The sequence below is a fragment of the Eptesicus fuscus genome, chromosome 14, assembly GCF_027574615.1.
Source record: "Eptesicus fuscus isolate TK198812 chromosome 14, DD_ASM_mEF_20220401, whole genome shotgun sequence".
Classification (NCBI taxonomy): Eukaryota; Metazoa; Chordata; class Mammalia; order Chiroptera; family Vespertilionidae; genus Eptesicus; species Eptesicus fuscus.
In genome coordinates, this window is record NC_072486.1 from 28,241,737 (window position 1) to 28,256,506 (window position 14,770).

The following is a 14,770-nucleotide window of genomic DNA, read 5'->3' on the forward strand; positions in this document are numbered from 1 at the left end:
AATGATTAGCTGAACCAATAGGGAAAGTTATGCTTCGAGTAAAATTATAGGTGAGAGTTTAGAGCTGACTATATCAAGGAATTTGGCCTTCTTTGGATATTGCCATTTTTGATAAAAATACCACAACAGAGAAAAAGTTATTCAGACCCCATAATTTAAAAATGCTATCCCCCCATCCATACCCAGATCAAAACAAAAATTCATGTAATTTAGTTAGCTCCAGTTGCCTGGGATAGGAAGGAATCCGGCAAGAAGTATAAAGGAAAGTCTGGCTTTTATTTATTTACCTGATTGTTACGTTTTTGTGGAATTTTTGTGTGGGAACTCTGGGAGTGTCTGAGAGTAGAATCCATATGTTTATTTTCAACATAGGGAATTGGTTGAGTGTGTGATTAAGTGCCTGGCTTTGGAATCCCACAGATGTGGGTTAGAGACCTTCCTCCATCCCTTACCACCTGTGTGACATTTAGCACTCTCTACCAAACCTCTCTAAGCCTCTGTTTTCTCATGTGCAAACAGGAGTACAGGCATGCCTCGGAGACATTGCAGGCTTGGTTCCAGACCACCATAATAAAGTGAGTATCACAATAAGGCAAGTTGTGATGTTTTTGCTGCTAGAGGGTCTTGCCTTCAATTTGTAAAAAATGCAACACCTGTGAAGTGCAAAAAAGCAAAGCACAATAAAATGAGTTATGCCTGTAATATTAATCCCATCTCATGGGGTTATGGGGATGAGATGATGCATGTAAAGAGATCAGCGCATTGCCCGGCACCAGCAAACACTTGTACATGGTAATTATACTTTTTAGGAGAAAGGAGCTTAGGTGTACCATTGATGAGTATTTGAGAGACTGGTGAAAATACTGAGATAAATTATAGGGTTGCTCAATGAAATCCATTGATGGTTTAGGATCTCCTTGCTGACTGCAAACCATGCCTTCTACCTTGTTTATTTTATTTTTTTATTTTATTGATTTTTTACAGAGAAGAAGGGAGAGGGACAGAGAGCCAGAAACATTGATGAGGGAGAAACATCAACCAGCTGCCTCCTGCACACCCCCCACCGGGGATGTGCCCGCAACCAAGGTATATGCCCTTGACCGGAATTGAACCTGGAATCCTTCAGTCTGCAGGCCGATGCTCTATCCACTGAGCCAAACCGGTTTCGGCTCTACCTTGGTTTTGAAAAGTACCAAATAAGAAAAAAACAGAGTCCACATATAATAATTTTCATGTAGTTCACTTCTTGATCATTTTGGACTTTGCCTGTAAATCTGGAGTAAGATTGTCTGATCTAATGCAGCAGAAACTCACTGGCCGTCTTTTATTGACAAGGAGCATAGTTAACACCATGTATTACTGCGGGATTTACATGATATGCTTGGCAAAATAGCCATTAGTTTGCTCTTTTAAGGCTTGTTTCTCCGCTTTGTTAGCGCAGGTCTAGAGTACTTTATCAGGACTAGAGTAAGGTGTGGCCTTCCTAGGGTCTGTTGAATGCTCAGGGTGTTTAGTGAGGTCTCTCTACTTTGGCAGGTTGAAACTTGAACATTTCCAAATCCTGTGGGAACTCTGATAGTTGTTCATCCCATAGCCCTTCTGGAGTTCTTTCCCTGGCTTTGTGGAGTCTTGTTCTGAGTGTCTATTGTCTAGGATCCAGCCAAAGACTCAATGGGGCCCCTGCATAGATTTATGGACTCCTATTCATTCCTTTATAGCACTTTTCTCAACTTGGAATTACGTTTTGTATGAATAAATCACACAGCCTCCTTCTCTCCCAGCACCATGCCCATGAATTCTAGCTGCCTCAGTGGCCCCGAATTCTGTTGTTTCTTCAGCACCCTACGTTGAGATCTGGTTAAGTACTGCCAGGCTCATCTATTGAGATCAGATTTTGACTATTCTCTCAGAGATCAGATTTTGCCTGTTGTCCAACATCTGGAAACAGTTATTTCATATGTCTTGTCAATTTTTATAGTTGTTTAAGAGGAAAGTTTATCTGTTGTGGCCAGAAGTGGAAGTCTTTTCCCACTTTTAGTCCTCATTACTTCCCCACAGGGCCCCTACCTTGAAGAATCCCGCTCTCAATACTGTAGTGGTGAGGGATTTACTCTCACACCATGCACTCTTGCCAAGTTTTTCTTATGACTAAGGGTCTGAGTAGGACAGATGGTGGGTATAGATCAGAGAATCAGTCTCTTTTCAGAGAATAAAACAAAATTAACTCACCAGTAACTAAAACAGTACTTGTAGCTTTGTGCTTGATATATTTAAGATTCTAGACCATACAGGTGCCAGGTGGGTACTAGACTTATGGGGGGATCACTTCATAAATTATATAAATATCTAACATACACCTCAAACTAATATAATATTGAATATCAACTGTAATTAAGCAAAATTAAAGTTAAAAAAAATTCTAGACCACACAAATGATAGCAAGATGGGTTCATTTCTGAACTCATTTATAATCAACCTGGATTTTGAACAACTTATTGGTCGATTATACTGGTCATATTGATTATAATTGGGATCAATTATTTCCACGTTTTTAAGCTAGAAAGACCTGAATGTATCAGGAAAGGATGTGGCTTTCCTATGTGCAAAGAATCCTTCCAGGCACAGGGCCACGCAAGAATCCTTATTTTCTTTAGTCATCATAAACACATTAATTATGAAGTAAACTAATAATCTGTTTCTATGCCAATTTCTTCAATATAATTTGAGGTGAGAAGTAATCACAAAAAGAAAAGGAAAAAAAGATAAAGAAAAAAAATAAAACCCCAAAAAAAAACCCAAAAAGAAACAAAGAAGTAATCACATATTGGTATCTTTTATAAAGAAATATCAGTGCCCTAGCTGATTTGGCTCAGTGAATAGAGCGTTGGCCTGTGGACTTAAGGGTCTAGGTTTGATTCCTGTCAGGGGCACATGCCCAGGTTGCGGGCTCGATCCCCAGTGGGGGGCGTGTAGGAGGCAGCTGCTCAGTGATTCTCTCTCATCATTGGTGTTTCTGTCTCCCTCTCCCTTTCCCTTCCTCTCTGAAATCAATACAAATATATTAAAAAAAAGAGAAATATCAGCAAGAATGGGCTCTTTCTTCCCACAATATGATTAAGTGAAGAAAAATGCAATAAAAAATATGATTTAAGGGGCCCAGAGGCTTTCAGTCATCTTTTTGTTTAATATATAAAAGATAATATAAAAATAGAAAAAAATTTCAAGAAAAATAATTAGTTTGTTTTCCTTCTTAGTTGGTGGTAGGGACCCACTGGTGAGAATATGTTCATTAGTAAGTTTTTGCTACAAAGAATGTTTGCTGTCATCAGCGAAGAATGTTTATCTTTACTTGCAAATTATATTGTCTGCATCATGAATAACTATGAGGGAAACACAAAAGGAAAATCCCCAAATATATATTTTTATGTTTAATGCAGTTTCATGTTTCATGTGTCTAAGGCCTATTACTTTAGATGCCATATGTATCTTTTTTTCTTCTCCATGATCATCTTGACTTGGATAACTTTGGAAAAGCCTTTGACGGAAGATAAAATGTCTTTGTTTTGTGACTGGCCTGTGGATTACTGACTCTAGCCTTTTTTAGGGCCTTGAACTTTGAGAATTTCCTATCCATTTGTAACTTCAAGTAATCTTTAAAAAACAAATTACTTTAATGTTTCCTATTTATTCTTTTGAGTGTATAACTTTATTATGCTAATGGTCTATATAATAATATTGTACAATCACCTTATGAAGACAATGGGATGGTTTCTATTATCCTGCTTTTACAGAGGAGAAATCAGAGGGATGGAGAATTTTGTGATTTGCCCAGTGTCACTCAAGGACAATTCAACATCATGGTCAGAACGGGGACTAAAGACTAGGGTCTATTAGAATGAACATTGGTTGAATAGAGGGAGGGGACTTAATTGTGGTTCCAACTCTGTCCTCAATGTAGGCTAATTCCTTATCTGCGCCTCGTTTTCCTCATTTGTGAAATGTTAGGATAGAATAGGTCAGCTCTCAGGTCCTTAGAAATTTCAAAACTCCTTTTGCTTTTTCTCCCAGAGTGCATCGCTTTCTTTAGCCTTTTTTCTGGGTATATCTAGATTATGTTTGATTTGCATTTTTCTACTGCTTGTGCCCTAGTGACATATTATTTGCCTTTAAATTCTTTTTCTGAAGAGGTTATAGAAAAAGAATTTAGCCACCAAGAATACATTACTGTGATTTAGAAACAGCCCCACTTCTGCTTGTGCCTTTAAGTACTTTTTCTGAAGAAATTTTATATATTTATAAAAGAATTTAGCCACCTAGAATATATTAACCCCGTGATTTAGAAACAGTCTGGTTGACTCTCTCATTGTTCTTTTAATATTTTATTATTGTGTTAAAAGGTACTTTCATTATAAATTTAGCTAGGCTTATGCAGTTCAACTAAAGTATAGACAAAGCCATCACTTTATTTTCAAATAAGGTGGCCTTCAATTCCCCAAATACTCACCATTTGAGTGGCTTTATTACTAGTCACTTGTGTGATCTTGGGTTTCATACTAGCCTTATTATAATGTAATGAGAAAGGGTTATCAATAACTTACCTTCCTCACAAAGTTATCGGATAAAACAGAAAACCAAATAATAGTTATGCCCATGGTTGTTTTACACTTCTGAACTTAGGACCTCAAGATTGAAGCACTGCAAAGTAAAATATGTGTTTCAAAGCTTTAAAAATAATTTTGATATAGAATTTCAAAATAGTGGAAAAATGCAAAGACTACTGGAACTTTCAACTGGGTTATGAAATGCATACCAAAGTTTGGACTTTTTGGAACCCACTTCTGGACTTTTCCATGACTGATAAGTCTATAATTTGCTATTAAAATGTTGTGATTTCAGTTTTAGACAGTTGAGCTATAAATTGCTGAGATCTGGGATAAATGGCCAATTATATTAGAACAAATGTCTATTGTTTTATTCTGGGAGGGGGAGAATTCACTCTACTACTTACTTATAGTGATTATTTCAAATTTTCCTCCAGAAGAAAAAGGCCATGCCGCATTTGTGGAAATGGTTAAGTGACCACAGGAATGAAGAATTCAGGGATGATTTAGTGCAGATCATCATGCAGGCTTCCCGGCATGTGCCTTTAAAACAGTACTGTGTTGTCTCCAGGTTTGCCAAAGTGTAATCTGTGAGCAATTGAGGCAAAAATCAAAATCAGAATCCTAGGAGAGTAATACTGTTTTGGAATTGTCAAGCAAAAGACCATGGTTTGGGTTGTTACGTCTGGAACCAAAATGTCACATGTGGCATGCATCATTTGCAGTTTATGATTTTAACCTTAGACCTCCTTGTTGAAAATGTTTGGTATTCAGTGCCTTGCATCCCAGGGTAAGCATTTCTATGCCATTATACATGAGTCTGTTCCAGCTGCATGGTGAGCATGGTGAAACCATAGCTTGGATGGCTGGAAGGCCCCCTCCATGGTGTCACTCTTTTGCTGCAACTGCCAAACCCAATAGGTTTGGGGAGGGCAGGGGCTCAAAAATTAAGGCATGGCACCAGGTAATTGAAACCATTCCCTACACATCTGGAAAAAAATCCAATCTAGTCACACACTCTGCTGAAAAAGAAATCATCCCGTGCCATTGCCTGGAGTTGCAGGAAAGTGGTGTCATTTTACGTTTACAGAAGCATTTTCACGGACAGACTCACAAGCGCGTGGCTACAAAGTGTGAAATTCTTATTAAAATCCCTCATGAAAGCAGCAGAACACATACCTAGTGGTTGTTCCAAGGCCTCCTTTCCTTCCCTTTGTACATTACAGCAATGGTCTCGCTGATCCATTCTGTTCTCTGTAACAAGCCTACCTATCCTACGTCCCCATTCATTGATTGACTTGCTCTAGCCAGGAAACGTTTAATTATTTGTCATTCAAGGTGAGTTCACTGTGAATACTATGGCCTCCTTTATGCTGGTATGAGGCAGATTGTCCTCTTTGATCAAGATGAAGAGATAGGGGTGATGACAGAAGTGTGTAATTTTACTTCTCAATCGAAACAAAGATTTATAGATTGAGGATTTGATATTATTCCCTGTGCAGAATTTGAACCTTCCACATGCAGGTCAAAATTTACTTGTCAACAATGAATTTATATGTCTTCTAAAGTTTCGTGTTCCTTTTGGTCATAATAACAATGCAGCATTCTATTATGGCTGAGGTGCTTTCATTATCATGCTTATTCTCACAGTATTAGGTCTTGGGGCACAGGGGTAGGGGTTATTTTCTTCACGTTAAAAATGAGGATCCTGAGGCTTGGAGATGTCAGTGGCTTACCCAAGGTCACCCAGAGTAGGCCTAACTCTCAAAAAGGTTTTCTGACTCCAAATCCTGGGTTCTTTCCATTAGTGTGTGTTGCTTTTTATGTTTCTTATGTCTTCTTCTCACCAAAGAAAAGTTATTTTGGACAAGCTTTCAAACCAGACTTTTTGAAAAATTAATATATATTTTTTATTGATTTCAGAGAGGGAGAGGGATAGAGAGATAGAAGCATCAATGGTGAGAGAAAATCATTGATTGGCTGCCTCCTGCACGCCCCATGCTGGGGATCAAGCCTACAACCTGGGCATGTGCCCTGACTGGGAATCAAACCCTGACCTCCTGGTTCATTGGTTGATGCTCAACCACTTAGCCATGCCAGTTGGGCTTCAGTCCAGTCTCAATGGAACACATTCCAATGCAGTTCACGGGGAGCCGACAGTGTGAACATGTGCAGCTTCTCGATGGGGACAATCCTTGTTATCCTGGAATCCTGGCACTGGCGAAGGAAAGTGTGAAATGGCTTCATTCTTCTCTGCTTGTCTAAGCTGTTCCTCTGTGATGGCACATGTTTCTGTCTATAATATAGGTGGATACTTACACATATATTTCTAAATCTCAAATATAAACTCCCAATGCCCAGTTACCATTATATTCATCTTTGTATGCTCCACTGTATTTTGTCTAATGTCTTGCATGAAATACATGCTCAATAAATGTTTGCTCAAAGGCCTTAATGATGATACAACACAGTTTGAAGAGTTCAAATGTACTCCTCGTTACTATGGCTGTCCCACACAACAACCCCTAGTGGAATTTTCAATTTTATTTAATTTAAAGTAATCTAAATGTAAATAGCTGCAGATGGCTGGTAGTTACCATATTAGACAGCACAGCCCTCAATTTCCCTAAAATCTGATTTTATTTAGTTCCTTCTATAGATGGATTGGTTCTCACTATGTTTTTGATGAGGTTGCATAGCCATCCTTGGGCAAAATGATGAAGGGCGGGGTGGAGACTTTCTCTTGCATATGAGGTAGGAGGCCCTTTCTGCTCCTGGAGTCCCTGGGGAAGAGCTGGTGTTTGTCCCTGGGTGTTTTTCTGGAAAGCAGGAGTGACTTGGCTCTTGGAGTTGCCCAAGATTGGGAGGGGCTCTACAAGGTGACACAGTGGGGATTTCTCACCCCTCTGGGCTCAGTGATATTTAGTCTGGGCCTGCAGGAAAGAAAGGCCCATAGTTTCCTAAGAAAAGCAAATCTGCTGTCAGAAAAAAGAGGAGGCCAGGCAGTTAACATTTGTTAAGCAGATTTCCTCATCCACTGTCTAGGTTGGTGCAGTTGGGGAGAATCTTTAGATTCTGTCTTTCTCCATTACAAAAAAGGCTGTAGATGTCCCTAGTAACCACTGAGTTATGCATTTCTTCTAGTTGTAAAACTTCTAAATTCCTACTCTGAGGTTGTCAGCTTGGAATTAATACAAATATTCTCTCTCTTCCTCCTTTCTCACACCTCCCCCACCAGATAACAGTAGCAGAAACTGCCCAGGAGGAGAGAAATGCTGTTCACACAGGGGGACCCCTTTGATCTCAGTGGCTTCTAAGAACCCCCATTCCTCATACTGTGGCTTCTGCTAACAGCTCTGGAGGAGGCAAAAGGTTAAGCAGAGAGAGAGGCAGGAGTGAAATGGCAGCCAAACGGAGAGTCCAAGTGGGTCCTTGAATAGATGAGTGTTATTATTTGATGCCAGCACAAGTCCTTTTTCAGGATCTAAACAAAGTTACAAAGGCAGATTTTTTGAGATCTTTGTGCTCCATTAGAAGTAAAACAAATATTTGGGAAACGAAAATGGGTGTATCGTTAATACTAATGTACTGAAGGGTAGCTGCAAAAACTACTCTGAATGAATCTTAAATTTCAGAATGAAAACTTTAGCGTTAAGGATTGGCATCACTCTTTGCAAAGAGACTCCAGAGTATCTGTTGTGATTCAAAGTGCAGGATCTGCCCTGAAGAGTTTACTAGCTAAAACTGACAAAACAGTAGATATTAATATTCTGTATTGTGTATGAAACCGGCACTTAAAAACATGTTCTCCCTCTTTAAAAAATATGTTCAGATTAACATTTTAACTCTCTATCCTTTTCTGGTAGCGATTTCTTAGTCCCTTTAGGTAGAAGACAGGGAAGTGACCTGGCTAAGCTCACAGAGCAATCCTGTGTGTGTCTCTCTCTCTACTTTGGCATTTGAACAGGGAACTTCACACTAGGAACCACCAAGCTGACCTTTCTCCCCAGGTGTAAACTGACAGCTCCGTATCCCTTAGCAGATGTGAGGGAACTTGCATACATGCATTCACATGCAAAGGAGGAGAAGGGACCTCGATCTGGCAAAGCTCTTTGAACAAAGACAAATTACCTGTGACTTTCATTCTGATTCCCTAAAAATTTTTTTAAAAATAAACTTTGGTTTTGAAATAATTTTAAGTGTATAGAGAAATTGCAAAGATGGTTCCCACATAATATTTTATCCAGTGTCCCCTAATGTTAACACTTTATACTTTATTTCTTAAAATTCGCAGTAATTTTATATGCATGAGTGCCCCTTGAAAAGAACCTTGTCTATTAGTAGGTTTGTTTCTATCAATTTCCTAGAACATTTTCCAAAAATTGACAGCTTAGATAGAATAACTTACATATCTGATTAGGATTCCACAGTAGAGCACTAAAGATTTTGATGATAAAGTCACTGGAGAGTTTGAACCACAGCTACTGTTGCTGCAGAAAAGGCAAGGAAGAAGATCATTAGATGGCGTGGTAAGAGGAAAAGCTTTTGAATAAGGAAGAGCCTTTTCAGGTATCTCTCAGGCTAGAAGGTCCCCTTTTCCTCTCAGGAGCCATTGAGACATTATAGCAATACTGAGATGACAAAGAATTTTGGAAACAGCATTTTATAAACTAACCATTGAAGGAGATCTGCATTTCCCAAAATTCTTGGTTTTGCTCACTAGCAAATAGAAGCAGAATGAAGTGGGACTACAACAGTTTGGTGGATAATGACACTTGGCTTTAAAGTTTGAACTTTGAGCAATTGCAGATGAGTGAATTGTAGACCAATGGAGGATATTCAAGTCCATGGGGCCCAAGAGATCAGTATGCCATGGGGAAGTGCTGCTGCTGAAGACGAGTTGGGAAGGAGGGAGCCAGGTTTCTTCAGTCATATAGTGAGGAGCGATTGATGCTCAATATTGGACTAGTACTACAGTTATCCTTATTCATTATTTGAGTTTGTTAAGTTTGCATGTATGTTTAAGGAGGAACCATATGAAATTTCCAATATTTGACCATTTTTGTCCCACAAAAATGGCACTTTCATATCATCCAACCTAATACCTGGTAAACTAAATGTGGTTAATTCCAAAATTTTTCACTTGGTTTCACTTAATACTTTTTTTGTTGTTGTTGTGGTTGTTTTAACTTGGAAGCAAAGAGCGGCTATTTGAACTAGGAACACCCAACTGACATTTGCTATTAAAAATACCTAAAATGGGCAGACAGGTCAGCAGGCCCTTTGGCAAACCCACTCCTCCTCTGGGCCAGATATTGCACACTTGCATTGTATTGTTATGTATTTTCTTCCCATGATTAAGTTGGTTCTGGGTATTTTGATCTGTGAATTTTACAGATTTATTAGTACTCACTATTTTTTCCCCTCACTAGGGGATCTATGCAAACAGGTATATCTGAAAAGGATTGTTTATCATCATGTTTAGTTTTTAACCATAAGGTGGCATCATATCACATTTTATGCCAGGAAAGCAGGCTCTTTTTCTATTTACCGAAAGGAGTAATACTCTGCACATGTCTTTAAGTTGTGGGTGTAACACATTATTGCATTTTGAAGTTTATGAGCAGATATTAGAAGCTGGCATCTTCATATAGGGGTTTAACTTTTTCCCCCTTATGTTTGATTTTATTATATTGTGGCTGAGAAGTTAGTAATAGAACAAGCTATTACTATGTTAACTAATACTATGTTTTACCTCATTAAAATATATAAGACAGTTTCTTGCATACATAGAAGCCTCTCAAAAATATTCATTGCATGATTAAGTTAAAATATTCCTTTAATAGGCCTTACACTCAGGAATTCATTTTCTCATTTGTCAAGATGAATTTACAGCATACTTTTATTGCTATCACCCATTTCTTACCAGAATAAGAAGCTTATTTTCATGAAATTAAACCCAACTGGACACATTTAATTTCCCTACTACCCTGTAAGAATACATTTTTTTTTTTGGAGGGGTAACACACCACTTTTTTTTTTTTGGATAATAAAAATGTCCAAGACTTGCATATTACATAAATGTGCTGCTTTACTTTCTCTGGTTGCTTGATTGAAAATTATCGTTTAGTTTTGAAAAGATGAATAAACATTTTGCTTCATTTTCCTCTGTATAAATGTTTTGTATCTTTGTGGAAAACATTGTAAACGCTCTCCATATAAAACCTCCCATTCTTCCGATGAAGTGATTTTGTTCTTGGAGTTCTGTTTATAGTTATGTGGGAAGTGGTGCCACTTAGCCTGCAGGGAACACTCCCACAAGGTGTGTTGCAGAGCATCGTAGAAGTTTCATTAGAAACTTGGAGGTTGCAATTAGAAGACTTTGGTCTCAACCTTTCTCTATTGTGGACCACTTGGAGCCCTTAATTCTCATATTGACTGGGTTATGAGAGCAACAGATTGAAATGTGAAAAATTGTTAACCATTGAAAAACAATTCTATATTTCGTAACCAACTAGATTGATGTTTCTATTAAATTGATTGAGTTGATTTCATGAATTGAGGTTTTTATTGTAACTGAGACATTAAATCTCCTCTTCCCTCCCACTGGGTGGAACTCTGCTTTAAAAATGATGGAATTGTATTTCTCTCTGCTATCAATAATGCAGGCATTGTATCCTTAATATTCTCCTCTCGGAGCCAAAGTCCAAAGTCGAGGTGAAATAAAGTGAAACGTCAAAGGGAAACAACCAGGGTGGTCTGAAATAAAGGGGTGTTTCAAGGAAGAAGGTTCAGGAAGGCAAGTATGAGAAGATGATCTCAGTTTAAGCTGAAGGATGAGTCAGAGCCAGTCTGTACATTTGGCCACGAATGGGGTGGGTAGAGGATGGGATGGTGGCCAAGGAGAACATTCCAGAAAGTGACTGGCCTATATGAAAGCTCTGTGCTGGGAAAGGGCTTAGAGTATAATGAAGAGAAGAAATAGAAAAAAGGACAGAGTAGATGGCATGGGGCCAGGGAGAGCGTTCTGAGAGAGTGGGGAGGTGAATTAGAGAGGGGGGCTAGCACCATGGTAAGAACTTTGGATATTTTAAATGCAAGTGGAAGCAAGTGAAGAATTTTAATTAGGGAAATTACCTGATCTTATTTACATTAAAAAATTATCCGGGTTCATTCAACAGTGGAATAGATAAATTAGTTTTGACATTCATACAATGAAATGTTACAAAGCAAAGAGAATAAACAACTTGTTACTACACCCAATAGCATGAAACAACATCCCAATTTAAATGTAATTTTGAGTGAAAATAAGCCAAATGCAAAAATGAACACATTGTATGCGTCCATTAATGTGAAATTCTATTTCTTGATCTGGGCACTGGTTTCATGGGTGTTCTCAGTTTGTGAAAATTCATCAAGTTGTACATTCATGATTTGTGCACTTATACACTGAGTGGCCAGATTACTATGATCTCTGAACGCATAATAATCTGGCCACTCAGTGTATATCCTATATAATAAAAGGCTAATATGCAAATTGTCCCCTCGACCAGGAGTTCGACCAGCAGGCAGGCCGGCCAACCGCCCATGTCCCCTCTCCCTGGCCAGGCTTGCCAGACCCCACCCATGCACGAATTCATGCACCGGGCCTCTAATATACATATATATACACTGAGTGGCCAGATTATTATACATTCAGAGATTATAATAATCTGGCCATTCAGTGTGTGTGTGTGTGTGTGTGTGTGTGTGTGTGTGTGTGTGTATATATATATATATATATATATATATATATATATATATGTTATAAAAGGATTACTCTGGCTACAGAAGGGAGGATAAATTACAGATGGGAGTGCAAGCAGGGGGACCAGTTAGGAGGCTATTGAAGTTTTCAAGGTGAAAGAAGGTGGCTTCAATTAGGTGGTGGTGGAAGTGGATAGGTTCTAGATCTAATTTGTACATACTTCAGTATTAAGTATTATATGGGAACTTATGGAATTGCTGATACTTGACCACTTTTGGCCTTCAAAAGTGACAATTTCATGATTTCGCCTAGTAGGATTGGATTGTGAGGGCATCCTTGACACACTATTGTTTGTCTATTTAGTATGTTGACTCTTGGTTTTATATATCTTTTCTTTGTGATGTGAAGAATAAAAACTTAGGGTTTTACTTGAAAATAGAGTCTGAGTTTTAGTGATTCCCTTTGATTTGAGTAATTATTATTACTTTTTTTATGATGAATTATGTTATAGGTCCCCTTCCCCATTTTACCAATGCTAGGATTCATGTATCAAAACAAGGAGTAGTTCTTAATGTAACTAACATACTACTTTGTTGTAAAGATTGTGAAACAACTGAAAACCTGTTTGTTTTCAAAGTTAGGAGTGAAGTGTTTGTGCTGCCATATAAAGTACACATTGCATTTGAGCACATGGCTGTTAAACAGCAGGTTTATCAGCTTCATCTCTCCCCCCCCCTCCCACCCCGCACCCCCTGGCCCCCAAGAACTAAGGCAGTCTTGTGTCTGTTTAGGAAGCCTTGTGTGGGTTGTCAGATTTCTGAAAAGGAACATGGGATCAAGAGGCCCCTGACTGGTGCAGTAGGGGTTCTTTAAGTTGTGCGCACAGAGGTGTCTTACTGGGCTGCTGAGATGTACAAAGAAGGCTGCACAGTGAATTCTGACCCTGTAGCCCTTTCCATTGTAACTGAATCTTCCGATTCATATCCATCAAATTGACAAGTGATAGTCTAAGGAGAAAACAACCTTGGAAATGGTCTATTGAAGGTAATTTACTCCCTCATCTATCACAGTCTCAAATGGTGTACATTTGAGCAAAGCAGTGGGAGTAGAATACCCATGTGCTGAAAGTTGAGAGGGTCTAGGGAAAGGTATTTTAATTTTATTCTTTTTCCTCAACATATATATATATTTTCATACAAACCCATATGAAGTGAAAGTGGAAGAGGCAGATGATATATATATATATTCCAGCATTGAGTTCATTCCCTCATATCAGAAAAGCATGCCTCCTGGTTAGTATTAGATTTTCAGAATGCACAGATGGAAAATAGTTAACAGTAATCACAACTAGATTTATTTTGTGCTGTGCTTCACTGAATACAGAAGTCATCTAGAAGGCTCCCCCCCCCCCCCCAGACCATTACAAAGCAGAAAGCTTTCCCCTGGAGACCAGTATAAGCGCAGCCGCCGAAGAGGGGTGGGGTGGACGGGGGAAGCAATCTGCAAATGCTTACTTGAAAAATGTCCTTTCCTGCCTAGTTATAGAGTGAAATCGATATCGACCTCCAGATTTGTTGACCTGCACTGAGATGGAAACCGAAATGTGAAAAGAAATGTGAGTTTCCCTTGATGATAGATCCCCCCCCCCCCCCACACACTTTCAGTTGCAGCTAGTGTGAACAATCTAATGACTGCAAAGATCTTCAGACCTCTATATAGTGCTGAAGAATGTCATGTTGAGAAAGGGCATGCTTTCCCTATATCATTGTGCCTTAATCTTCTTAGGTTTTTCTACAAAGAAATCATATTAATCAAATCTCCTTTCTGCTTTATGAAAGGTGCAGGCGGACTAATGCTCGACTTTGAGTGAAATTGGATAGGGAAGAAAATCCTGACTTGAAATAATACCAGACTTTTCATAATCCTGTGTTGCTGGAGTCTTAGTTCAGGACTGTAATTTCCAGCTTAGGTTTTGTGAAATCCCAGAGTCCTGCCTGTGAGCCCGATGGGTACTGCACACTTTTTAGAGGCAAAACAAAACAAAAACAACCCCACTCCAAACAAAAACCAAAAGAAAATCAAAACAAAATGCCAATTTAAATGTGTTTAAAGAGCCCCAGCCGGTTTGGCTCAGTGGGTAGAGGGTCAGCCTGGGGACCAAAGGGTCCCGGGTTCCATTCTTGTCAAGGGCATGTACCTCAGTTACAGGTTCCTCCCTGGCCCAGGCCCTGGTCGGGGCATGTGCAGGAGGCAACCAATCGATATTATTTCTCTCACATTGTTATATATCTCTCTGTCTTTCCCTCTCTCTTCCATTCTCTCTTAAAAAAAAATCAATGGAAAAATATCCTCGGGTGAGGATTAAAAAAAAAAATTTAAACAAAAAAAGAAATATTTGCTTTGAAAATGTTTAGGAGTAGGT

At 38.8% G+C, this 14,770-nt stretch overlaps 1 protein-coding gene across 1 annotated transcript in view; it reads left to right on the forward strand.

Annotated features, from left to right (window-relative positions):
- MTERF1 (mitochondrial transcription termination factor 1) overlaps positions 1–13,947 on the forward strand; it is a 60,893-nt gene extending 46,946 nt beyond the window's left edge. Inside the window, exons 2-3 of the transcript XR_008558125.1 lie at positions 520–575; positions 13,888–13,947. The gene's annotated coding sequence lies outside the window, so the exon portion shown is untranslated. The remainder of the gene's footprint in view (positions 1–519; positions 576–13,887) is intronic.
- Positions 13,948–14,770: the final 823 nt, after the last annotated feature.